This window comes from Linepithema humile, chromosome 4 (genome assembly GCF_040581485.1).
Source record: "Linepithema humile isolate Giens D197 chromosome 4, Lhum_UNIL_v1.0, whole genome shotgun sequence".
Classification (NCBI taxonomy): domain Eukaryota; kingdom Metazoa; phylum Arthropoda; class Insecta; order Hymenoptera; family Formicidae; genus Linepithema; species Linepithema humile.
The window spans coordinates 25,019,311-25,032,709 of NC_090131.1; the positions used below are offsets into that span (position 1 = coordinate 25,019,311).

General features: G+C 36.3%; 1 protein-coding gene across 4 annotated transcripts in view; it reads left to right on the forward strand.

Annotated features, from left to right (window-relative positions):
* Nucleotides 1-13,399, forward strand: part of Oamb (Octopamine receptor in mushroom bodies) — a 115,017-nt gene that overhangs the window by 13,271 nt on the left and 88,347 nt on the right. The window lies entirely within an intron of this gene.

Consider the following 13,399-nt stretch of genomic DNA (forward strand, 5'->3'; position numbering starts at 1 on the left):
AATTTTGCAAATAATTAATAATAAAAAAAAATAATAATAATTAATAATTAAAATCGGAAAACATATCTGTCTTGTTAAGATGTTAATGTTCACTTTAGAAGCTTTTAGAAGTTTAATTTATACGTCGGACGAAGTAAATATATCGACGTCTGTTCTAATTTGCACTTATTCCTTTAAAAAAAGTTGGCGTGGCATTACTTTAATTTTATGCATAATGATTTTATTGACATCATCTTTTGTTCCTGAATCTCACCGCTTAGGATCGTCGGCAATTTCGACGGTCTCTCTCTCAATTCATCCGTAACAAAATTATCGTCATCTGCCAGAACTTGAGGTCGATCACCTTCCCCTAATATCAACTGATTTAGAAACCGTTATAAAGCGTCAAAGCGGCGGGCATCTGAGAGAACAGAACTTTAAATTTGTTTTAAATTCGTTTTATATTTTCTTGTAACAAAAAATTATCGTTTATATTTTTTATTTTAGAAAATATTTAATTCTCCCTTTTTATTTAAAACGTCGATGAAGTCATATAGTCTGGACCTTATAGATATAATTTTGAACTTTTATATAGAGATACAATTTCAAAGATATATAAATTCGTATAAAATTATAGCGTCATAATATGATTGTTAATGATATAAATGTGAGACAATAAATTCCTTTGATTTAAAACGATCTTTGACATAAAAAGGAAATATTCCAATACTGATGCTCTGTATTAATAAAGCTAATATTTTTTACGCTAAACCATGCAAAAATAGTACGAAAAAATTGTTTACTACATCCTTTGCGTATTTATGGCGATGGCGCAGCGTCTTTTGTTGGCCGTCTTTTATGAAAGAGAATGAAAGAAAAAAGAGCAACGAGCAATAGGAAAGATGTCATCTACAGTATGCCCACGCAGCTCCCAGTTACTGGCGCACGTCCTTTATAAACACACACATTATTATCTCGTATTTTTCCGAAGCTGTCGCGTCCCTTCGCACACGTTAATAAGTATGTTAACTTACGAGATAGTAAATTAAAATAGCGACGCGCGCGTCGCAATATGCCTGACTTAAAGTAACATTATTTGCGGTCAACCGAATTTAACTCGAAGCACTGTGAGAAATATGCTTTCATCTTGGCGCGCTGACCGCGCTTCTTTCTCAATTTATCCTAAGCGAAAGATACATATTTGATTTAGATCAAAGCATTACAGGGCTCGGCATTACTCGGGATGAGTTTTCTTCTTTTTCGTTCTTCTTCGAAGAGCTGAGTGCAAAAGTTCAAAATACCTTGATTTCTCAGCACGCTACAATGATACCCAATTTAATGATCGGGATCTAGAGAAACGCAACGGATGCTGCCTGCATCTCCGTTTTGCATGCCATTGTCGCGGATAAACAATGGCCAAAGTACGCGAGCGCGCGGAGTCGGCTCTCTTTCATTCTCTCTTACACGTCAGTCCTTGTATTTTCCTTTCTGTGTGCGCTCGCCTTGCCCGGTATCTAAGAGATCGCTCGTCTGGAAACTACCCTTTCCAAGCTCACACAAGCTCGCGACAACGCGAGATTTCACGAACGAGATAACCTGCGCGAAAGGAATCTCATTGATTGATGAAAAATGTTGTCATACGATGGCTTGGCAGATATTTTTAAAGATTGCTTTAGATAGAATATATTTTAATCAACAATGGCGATGAGTAATAGCTTAAAAATTTTTATTTTTTATTTTTTTTAAATCTAGTTTTATTTTTTATTTTAATCTAGTAATACATCGTGTACTTTATAAAAAAAATTAATTTTGTGAGAAAAAAGTCATAACATAATTACAAAAAATTATTTTATATCAAAACATTTTATGTATTAATACTTACACGTGTGAAACAAGAAATCAATTTACAATTATTACAAATTTTATCACACGAGGTTGTGTGGTATGTTTGTAAAATATTCGGAATATAAAATTTTTGACAATTTGTATATATAATTGCACGATTTTATTTATCTTATGCGCCAAATAATCAATATTTTATAATTCACGAATGCTCGCTTTACTTGCGAAATTCATTATATAAAAGAATCGCAGACCATTATTAAGTCGCCATTAGGAAGAACGATAGCTAGAAAGAGGATCGTTATGATCGGCAAAGCGGCAACAAAGCATTGTTAATAAAAAGAGCTGCAATATCTTTCGTATGCAGCACAGTAGCAGTAGACCTCACAAAGCCCGGTGATATTATTAAATCGATCGCTGAATAACGTCATTGGTCTCCTTTTCCACTTCGTACATTTATACTAAATAGCGAGCGGTTCTTTTCTGCTCGTGAAAAAGATGGAGGTGGATCTTCAGAACGCGCATTTCGAATACTTCTTTTGTACTTCTTTTGTACACTTCTTCTGTTTTATATTCTAACCAGCGACGATCTCAACACATTTTGAGTATTTTCTTCACAACAAGGCGCGCGTGTGCGCGCATCGACCTAAAAAGATATTCTCGGAAGCCACTTACAAGAAACAAGATATTGTCTTGTCGCGCTAATTAATTCTGACATTTCTGTCACCTGTCATTTTCAAACTCAGTAAGCCCGAAGCTCGATTTTATTTTTATAAGAAAGCAAATGAATAATCTGTACGATACTTCGCTGATATTTGATCCCTTTTAGTAATAATTGATTAAAACACGTTGCAAGTGAGTTTAAAGCGATCATGTATCAAGAAGAAAATACCCAAATAGGAATGAGCAAGAAGAGTTCACCTTCCTCGCTGACTCATAAACCGGAATAGCCTCTTAATCAATATAGCTAGCTGTGTAATCACTAATACAGATTCTTTATTAAGACATCGTGGATTACTTTAATTAAATATGTTGATTGCAATTTATTAATTTTAGATATAACAATAGTTGTACATTATTATATTTTGCAAAGTAATTACAATAAAGGTGTAAATGTTTATTTAAAGAATTTGCACTTTTAATAATTAATTATTGCCCGCCAAAGATTTATCAGCAATACTGCTGTTCACATATTAATATAATGCAAATAATATGTGGACAGCACGAATTTTGCCGACGAATCTTTGGCGGACAATAGTTAATTATCAAAAGTGCAACTTCTTTAAATAAACATTTTCACTTTTATTGTAATTACTTTGCAAAATATAATATTGTACAACTATTGTCATATCTGAGTTTCTAAAATTAATAAATTGCAATGAACATATTTAATTAAAGTAATGTGTACTATTCATGTGTAATATAATAATTCTAAAAAGTTTGTCATCTCCAAGGACGCAATTCGATTAAAAAACAAATAATGTTCACGTGGTCAATTATTTTCCGATATGCAATTTGCACAATCTCTCCTGGTGCTATTAATGTGCTGAGAGGCTAAACGTTGCGATACAAATCGTCTCCCTGCCAATAATATATTGCACGCATATAGTCGCTATGATGCAAAATTGCAACATTGTAATCATACGATAAAGTACATACGAAAATAAAGCCAAGTTAAGCGCGAATACGTGCTCGCAATAGATTATTCGTGTTATTCGCGGGTGATGCATTTTGCGAAAAGAAGCACGCGCGACGTTTTACTCGATAAATCATGTTACGACAGCCGCGAGACTCGCAGACCTTATTGCGTACGAATATCCAAGACTATGCGACGTTGTCATAAATGACGGATGTAGCGTGTCAATGATTTTTATCGCCGCACGTGCGCCACTGATAATTTACATGTGTGCAGAAAAAAGATACGAAACACAGCGGAAACATGTAATTCGTAATGTATGCATCAAATATTTAATATATAACGCAATTTTTATCAAAACTTGGTACGTAAAGCTGTTGCTCGTAAATTGTAATAAAATGTTTTTGTTTTAATTAGTATTTATTTCGAGATAAAAATATTTTTGGTATAGAATATTGAATTGTCAATTATCTCGAGATATTTACGTCACGCAAATTACAAAATATGATAAAAGATATAAATTAATTTTGTTTCAATTGATTTTATGGCAACAATGTAGAGAAGTCCATGATATATCATCGCTATTGCCATTAATATCAAGTGTTAAAATTTCACGAATTTTTTTTAAAAGCATTAACTGATTGTGGTATAGAATTATTTCTGTTATTTCGTAGAAATTATCGGGAGATGATATTGGTAGGAGAAATTAAAATGGAATTTACGATGAGGCGACTTATATTATCACTCGCTGCGCAAAGTCTTGTGAGTTTTAATCATCTGATGCAGTCATTCCGGGAAAATGTACGTGAGTGTAATTACTGTAACGTAGAGCCGCATTACACTCACGGTTTCTTTTAAGCCGCCTTCCATTTACCGTTTCTTCGCAGACGCGTCTTTCAAATTTCAGCTGAAAAAAAAGTGATTTTATGAGACAGGGTTTTGCGAAGTAATTCGAAGGAACATTTATTCTCAACGATGTTTTTTCGCTGGAACGTACAGCGCATAAAATTATTAGAATTCTATAACTTGACTAAATTCTTTGACGAAACCACTCTACACCATGCCTTTGCTTGTTCGATTTTTGCAAAAGTTCCTGCGTGATCGTCGAGAATGTGGCACGTTTTCTTGCGAGAAATTTTTCCAGCTGGGCGAATCGTATCATTTGGGGGAAATAAACGTTACGTAAGCGAAAGGTGCCATAATTTGACCGAATTCAATGGACACGTCAGCCAATTCACTAGATAACTAGCGTAGTCCAACCAAGTGGAACTCGCTGATATACAGCAGCAGTGCGTTTCTTTTTGTCGAGAATATTGATTTACCTGGTCAGTCGTGTTAAGAGATAAGCCCGCTTACGTATCGCTTACTACACAATTCTTAAATAGACGATGCAAAAATAGACCCTGAGCAACGAGCGCTTCGTATTTAGCTTGTAGTAACTGCGATTAGGATCGCATCGGGAATAACGCTTACTCGATTGCAATTCCACCGTTTTAATCAGCTTAATCTTGTTAAGCAAAAGTTCAATTAATTTCAAGAACGTGTTCCAAGAAAATACTCGCGTAATGAATAAATGAAAAGAGTAAAAGTTACGAAGGGAAATCAATTATACGGGTAAACGATTATAAGTCACGCGTTTCAATAAAAGTTTAATCCTTTTCGTGAAACACGTTTATATGTAATTTTAAAGCAAAGTATATGAATGTATGTGTTTACAAGTTATATGCATAGCATGATCATTTATTATTACATATATTTACATTTGCTGCTAAAATTTTTCATCTTTGTTTGCATTGATGTAAAAAAATGTGTTAAAATAGTAAAATTTAAAGTATTTTAGTTGATTGCTCGCTCATTTAAATCAGATACGTGCTTATCGCAGTGCTAATTGTGCTTCCTGCATGCAATGATATGCAATGATATGCAAGTATTGGTGCCGCAAAATTGTACGTTCTATTTGCCAAGAAAATTTCGCAAAATTTAGTTATCTGTGCGTGTGCGGCTGAAAATAATCGTAAATAAATCGGCTTTTCGCGAAAGCTTTGAGTTAATTAAATTTGAGGGTAGCGTCGCTCGCATTAATTATCGGTGTGGAAAGAAGCTTTTGAGAACGACACACATCGCTCGTCCTAGCCCCACACTCGGGAGAGGGCCAAAATTCGATAGCCTTACGGCACGATATGGCAAAATTTATAAAGTTGAGCTACTGTGATAAGTTGTTAATTAACTGCGCAGTATCATGTTTCTCGTGACAAAATTCATTGTCAGATTGCATTAACAAACACGAAAGTAGTACTACATTTTTATTTTTGAAAGTACGGATGCCGCTCGTGCTTCATTATAATTAAAATTTAGCGTGACTTACCAACTTTATTTCACGATAACAATAGAAAAATTTACTTGTCGTTTCGTCGCGGTCTAATTAAGCGATGAGCAATTTAATCAAGTGACATGCAAATTGTACGAGCTCCCCGCATTATTTATATCAACGAAAAGACGTTCGATGATTTATGTTAAAAAATAACTTTCTCAATATCAAAGAGCAACTGATTACAACTTCGTAGAACCTGGAAGACTCTTAATCTTTATTCGAGAAAGCGGACTTCTTTGAACTTAGAAAGTTGTTTTTATTAAACTCTTTTAACACTGAACAACTCATTCTCGTTACAAGATTAACTTGTAACAAACAAAGGCGCGGTTCCAACAGTAGTAACGAACAAAGGAACGTAACAGTCACTTGGTCTAGTTGTAAATTCTGAGGTCACATCTGGTTACTTTCTTTCAACGTTTAAGCTTGTTTTCCTGAGCTTCGGAAGCTACATGTACGCTATCGTTTACGTCTCGAATGTGTTGCCCGAGCGCGAACCGTCCTACACTCACTTTTATTTCCTCTTCCGCCTTCCTCTCATGCGGTTTGGCCTGGCATCTAAACAAGTGCCGCGGATTACGTACATCCATTTTCACACGGATGTGGAAACACTAAAAACACATGTCGTGCTAATCTTCAAGTAACCGCGCGTACGGACTTTATTTTACTCTCGCAAATTTATCCTGACAATAAATCGCGAACGAGATTTTCGACTGATACGATGGTGTCTTTGAATGTCCTGGGAACGAGGGTGTTTTTTAAGATTTAAAATTGATTTTTTTTGTCCGCGAGAGATAAGTTTTTCATTTAAGAGTTTAATATAAAAACCACTGACTTACGAGCCTTCAATATGTCAAGTATAATATAAAATATATTCATTCTAAACTTGGAATCAACTTTTAGAGAAAATTTAATTTTATCTATACATTTCTCTAAATTTTTAAGGAAGATAAAGAAAATAACATACAGATTTTTAATCAAAATTTTTCAAATCGAGTCTTCTTCAAACAAAATAGTGATTTTTTAAATGAAAATTTAATGAGAGAGAGAGAGAGAGAGAGAGAGAGAGAGAGAGAACAATTTTTTTTACAATGTGTGATTTAGGTAAATAAATTTAAAAGAAACAAAATCACAATTTGCACAAATTTATTTGAAGACTGAAACTAATCTAATCAGAAGATGACATATAAATCATATGATTGTCACGATACTTTATTTATTTATCCCTGCGGGTCGTGAAAAGAGAAATCTATAAACTTGTCGAGAGTGCACCTCTACGAGTAATCGATTTTCTTTCATTGCCGGGACGAGATCGGGAATCGCTCTCGTGCGACGAGAGTTGCACAGGCACCGATGACATATTTAATTGGATTTAATCTCGATTTAAGCATCTGCCTCAAGCAGAGCACGCTGACGTTCGGTCCAACAATAGAAATCGCTTTTGGCTCTGTATATGTACACGTGCCAGTCATTTTCAGGCGATGGCAGTATCCTGCAAAAAGAATCTGCCTTAAGACGGCTCGAGAACAATCTACAATTTTTTTATGAGCTATTGTTGTAAATATTAATTACAAATTGTCACATAATTTCGCGACGACTAAAACTAAAAATAATTGTCCAAAAACAATGTTAGATAGATTGAGGAATATGAGAGCTTTAGAATGATATAATATGAATAAAAAATTAATTTTTTATATACATTTTATTTAATTAATAATAAGGTAGAAGTGATATAAAAATTGTTTGTACATATCAACAAATTATTTAGATGCTGCAAATTGTTTAGATAACAAATTAATCGTCTTTCTTTCTCGTGATTAAATTTAATCAATTAAAGTACAATATGTATCGTGTAAGCGTTTAATAAGTTGGCCGGGAGTCAACGGTCCGTTAAATTATAAAGCCAATATTGAAGAGATATTGTGTCGGATCTGCCATGAATAATTCAACTCGCATTTGTCATAGGACGCAATTTAACTTGGAATAACGGGTTTGAAATTTCATGATATTCCATCGAACTCTCGTGGCGCGACGTTTCCGAACGAATCCGCGGTGGCAAAACGATTCGGCCGTCGTTAAATTTAATTCCTCGGAGATCGTTAAGAATGGCGACGAAGCGCCCTTAAACTCGCTTTTAACGTTTCCTTAATTTTGCGGCTACGCTCGATTGCGCCTGAAATCCGAAACTTTTTCTTCGGAAAAAATGAAATTTTTACGGAGAGATAAGTTCTCGCAAATTGTCGAGAACAGAAGTTTAAAGGTCTCGATTTGTCTTCCAGCGTGCGAGAATATTTTCCCCGTGTTAAATTAGTTCGTGAAACATTAATTGATGCCGTTGGTATTCGCGCGCGCTTAGGGGCTGCTGCGTCTTAATGTGTAACATGCCGCCTACGCGACTTCGTGAACTTTGTGAAGATGGTCGTTTAATCTTAATTCTTCAGCCAGTCGTTCAGTTTGTTCTTTTTTTGTTTTGTAAAGTCTTTTAACTTTATAATGTTCTTATAATGCAACATTTGCAAAGTCTAGCTAGCTTTTTGTTGTCTTGTTTAACTTGTTGAAAATTGCATCATCATAATACAGTTATTAATAATGATCCAATCTTATATAATACATTGTACATTGCCGTGTACGCGGCATAAAGTGCGCGGTTATAAAGGCTAAAAGCACGGATGAATTCGTAGCAAAGTAGTAGATCCAAAAATTGTGAAAAAAATGCTACTGAGAGTATCAGAGGTGTCCCGCGATTGCGATCGGCGGCAGACTCGACCTCTCACGAAAGCCCACCTGAAATTCCGGATCGCGTGATATCGCGGCATGAGTATCGTGGGAGAACAAAGCGAAAGCTGCCAAGATAGGCCGAACGTGACTCATGAAGAATATACCGAAGCGTATCGCGGTATTCGTAGGAGCCTGTTCGAGCGTACGGAAATGGTTGCAAAGCAAGAATTTCCGTACAGATAAGAGATGCCGCACGTTATCTGAACGTGATCTCCGAAAGCGCTTTGCTTCTGGAGCTTTGACGAAACGTAAGGTTGAAAATTTTTGAAACGTTCATAGTCGTCTTCCCGCCAAGTTTTGGCATCATAAAATTACAGTACAAATAATTACACAGTTGATTAAATAATATAACAGTTCTTTAATGAGCGATATTATTAGTTTTATAATTTTACCTGATTATTTTCTCAGCTCAGCGAAGCAATACAATGAATTAATCAAAATAAAATTAGTAATGGTTAAATAAGGAATTAAAATAAGTATTAATAATGAATTGTGAACTTAGAAAACATTTAAAAAATTGAATTTGATTGAACATAAAATTTTGAGTTATATCGTGAATCTTCCTTTTCTTTGTTGTGTGTATGTTGATAGATATACTTTGCAAATGGTACATTACATAGAGAGATAGCACACTAATCGTGTCATCGATTTGTAGTCTATACGTATGAGGAAATGGATATGTTAATAGCTAGCCTCTTGCCGACTCTCCAAGATATATATGTATGTACGTAAGGACATATTAGGGCTATTTACGTATCACGTATTGGCGACTGTTCACAAATAAAAATCAATATGTAGTACTACATCTCGATATGTTCTTTTTGTGCTCTTATACAAACATATCTTTCTGATCAGCCTGCAGTAATAACAGAGTTTTAAAAGAGGACAAGTGTTCGACTAATTGATACTTTTGACATATTTCATCGTTATCACGTAATTGTAACTAAATGTAGGTTGACAATTCTCGTATCTTTTTTTTTCTAATTTCTTTGGAACAAGCTTTTTAATGTACAATTTTTTAACTCTCTTGTAGCAACAGTGACATATATTACGTAAAGTTAAATTTTATTGAATTTTTCTTCAAGACAAATATTTCGGAACATTTTATAAATATACTTTCAGAAACAGGTACAGAGATTTAACGAATCTGGATGACGAAAAGTTAAGTCGCTCGAATTAATGCCCATCGAAGGCTTAAACAGATTTAGGTTAAACTTACATCGCCGAAAGCACTTGCTGAGTGCTCGCAAGCGCAAGATGAAACAAAGTTACATTTTGAAACTCGTTCGTGCCGGCAAGCGCTTTCGCGGTAAGCAAATCTATTTCGCTGACGAGTGTTGAAGGGCTCCGCGGTGTTTTTAAACGCACGCGAGAACCGCAATATCGCGACCATGAAATCAGCCGCGAAATTGGAGCCTCCCCGTTAATAACGGCTTACTTGTAGCCGGCGACACGATCGGCGTCGTTGACGGCCGGCTTCGGCGTTATTTTAAAAATGTGAAGGCCAAAGAGGGCAGTTTGTCGATAATCTGAGCAAGTCACCGCGGACTTTATCACTGAATCTTGCAAACTGTTGTGCTTTTAAAAAAAAGAAGAAAAAATTTCGCGTCCAGATGTTCGAGTCTCCAGGTTGATTTTTATCGAGATGAACGATTTAACGAACTAGATAAATACGTTATTCAATTTTTTTATTCGCCGTCGTGGAAATTTTTTCACACGTGTTCGGCATATTGTACGACTCGATTAAAATCATAACATATCGCTTCTTATTTTTATCGCCAGATCACTTTTTATTTATTCATCTAATTTTTTCTGTTATTGAAGATTTTTATTTTTTGGGGTATCTGTAAATAGAACTATTTGTCTTTTAACGCGTGCCCTTATTTGCACTTAGTCAACAGAACAACGACATCATCAACACATGTTTATCAGCTCTGTTTATATTTGCTTTGCGCAATGAATTCGCACGACGCATCATTGTTTCGTCGATATGCAATATGGTGTTATTACGACGGGTTTATAGATATTTTACGCAAGGACAACTATTTTTATCTTTACGTACAACGGCTATGCATAGCCGTTTATTTAAAGCTCGAGACGTCAATTATTTGAAATATCATTCCGCCCACCGTGCCGTTCATTTATTGCTTATCGTGGACATTGACATTTTAACGCCTTCGTTCGACGCATCGACGGATTTGTTTCGCTTTCGCAGCAAATATTTCGCAGCAATCGCGAGAAAACATTTTTAAATTTGTGCCCCATTAAAAATTAATATTGTTTTGTAATCAAGTTTTACAGCTTAGAATGTCGGGTGTAATCGTACACTTAATGCCCATCGAGTACACTCGACGTAGAATGTCGGGCGTACACACGTATCCGTGCGCATTTTCCTTCTCTTATTTCCAGGTGACACAAGACGACATTGGCGTCGTTCACGGGCTGCTATACTGATATATGTACAACATATATATGTGTATAACGATATTACCGCTGATCCCCTTGCCGCGCCGATGTAAATCGTCGGTACGAGTGTCTGGGATTTATGCTTTCCGCAGACACGTCCCAGGGTTTTCCTTCACACTGCCGGCTAACTCGGCTGCAGTGGATGCACTTGGCTTTCGCCGACGTCGTCCAAGTCTCATTTCATTCATAGCACGACCGCGTCCGTCCGTACCGTCAGCTCCGATTTCTCTTCTTCTTCCTTCTGCTCGCCTTTCTGTTTCTCAACTTCGTTTCTTTCTCTCTCTCTTCTTCTCCTCCTCCATCCCGACCTCGACTCCGCATTCATCTTCCTTCAGTATGTTTGTCTCTATTCGGCTTTCTTTCTCGCACCCCTATTTTTATTCTCTCTTCTTCTGCGCTCCTTCTCCCGCATCTCGAAATGTCACACGTATATAGCCGCTAGCAAAACCTTGGTTTCATCTGTATTCTTGAACTTCATCGGAGAACTTAAAAGTAAAAAGAGAACAAAAGCTTGGTGCCGGATAGCTTTTGTATGTGTGCACGAGCGTGATTGCTTGCGTGAGCGAGAAAGGAAGGGTTTTAGCCGTTGCTCATTGGAGCAAGGGCAGAAGAATGACGTAAGAATCCTTTTAATCCTTCCTCAAGGAATAGGTCATCGACGACAGTGCAATTGTAGTGGATACAAGACGATTCTCTTTCACCGCACATGCTGTCGTTTCTGCGTTTTTTATCGATGCGAGCGCAAAATGAAAAACTCGATAGATGCGATTCCCTTTGGACGTAGCCTTCTTACGATGTATTTCTTGATTGCCAACTGATATTTATGGCTCTAATTCCGCCTTCTTTTCTTCTTCTTTTTTTTTTAAGTATACTGCAGCCACTGCTCTTTTTGGTACATTGCAGCCGCTTTTGTTAAATTGCACTAATTGCACTAGCGGTAACTGCTTAAAATACACTTTTTGTTTTTTTTCTTTTTTTTTTACATTTTATATTTTCTTCTCTATGATAATTTACTCCATTTTCTTTATTTCACTTCTTTTGTTATAGTCCTATTTTAAGCGGCTTGCACCAGAAACATCAATCTGCAGTACTTTTTGGTTATTTTATTTTACTGACAATTTTAGTCTGTCTTCAGAGAATACCGCATTTCACATATAGTATTCGTTGTTTTTAAGAAATTAAATTTCGCATTCCAAAGTATAAATAAATACTGTCCGCCCTTCTGCTCTTTCTCCGCCGCTAATACATATTAATCGTATTTGCGAGCTGATACGATGGTTTTGTCGAACGATCGTGTTCGCCACTAGAGTCAATTAAAACTTTCTTGTTTAAGGCGGAAGGCGGATAGTCGATTTTGCCGCCTAATGCAACCCACTTTTGTTTTGCGGAGTTACAAATTGAAAGAACCAATATGACTGTAGGACGAAGCTTGGAACAAGAAAGAAGCTTACCTCTCATTGCGTCCGCGTTCGTTATTCTTCTCAGCACGCGAGTCGCACAAATCCTTCATCGCTCATTTTTCAAATTAGATATTATTGCGTTTGAATTTCAAGCAACAAATAAAATTCAGATATTAAAGACTAATATGAAATTTTAATTAATAATAAATCCGCGATTTTATTTAATAATTTTAAGTTTTTTCTTCCGGGCAGTTTCATTATTTTATCGGTACAAAACTTGGTTGATTGTTTCTATATAATCTCCAAATATTGGATTTCGTTACTTCCTAGACTATTTTAAGGCGTCTGAAATAAATAATAATCCGAAAAAGTGTCAGAAGAAAATAACAAATAACATACGATATCGCAACGATTGCAATATTTGCAGCAATTGTAATAATTCTTGTCTTTTTACGCTTTCAAAGTGAAGCGATAAGAAATTCCGAAATTGAGCGTTAGAGGAGAAAATCACCGACACTGAATAATGCAACTATTCACAACGTTTTCGCATTAGCTCTGCGAAAATTATTCCCCTGTATCTCACGGTGCGCTCTGCGAATACTGACACGGTGTGCGCGCACGGGAGAACATAAAAAGATAAACGTGACGACAAATTGGCCGGTTAAATTAGTTGGCTAATTTTCTCGGTGGAACAGCGCAAACATCCATTAATTTAATCCGTGGTGAACTTAAATAGTTTAAACACCGCGGCAGCGGACATCGCTACACCGAATAGGTAGCCGGAGCTGGTTAGTCGGTCGTAGGTCGAAGGGTAGTTTGACCGCGCGATGGTCGAAGAGGAAGGGGGCAGCGGCGGGTATGCCGACACGAAATCCTGGTTTCTCGAGCCCGGATGCTGAGGGGTTGTGCACACGGCGACCCGTGGGACGA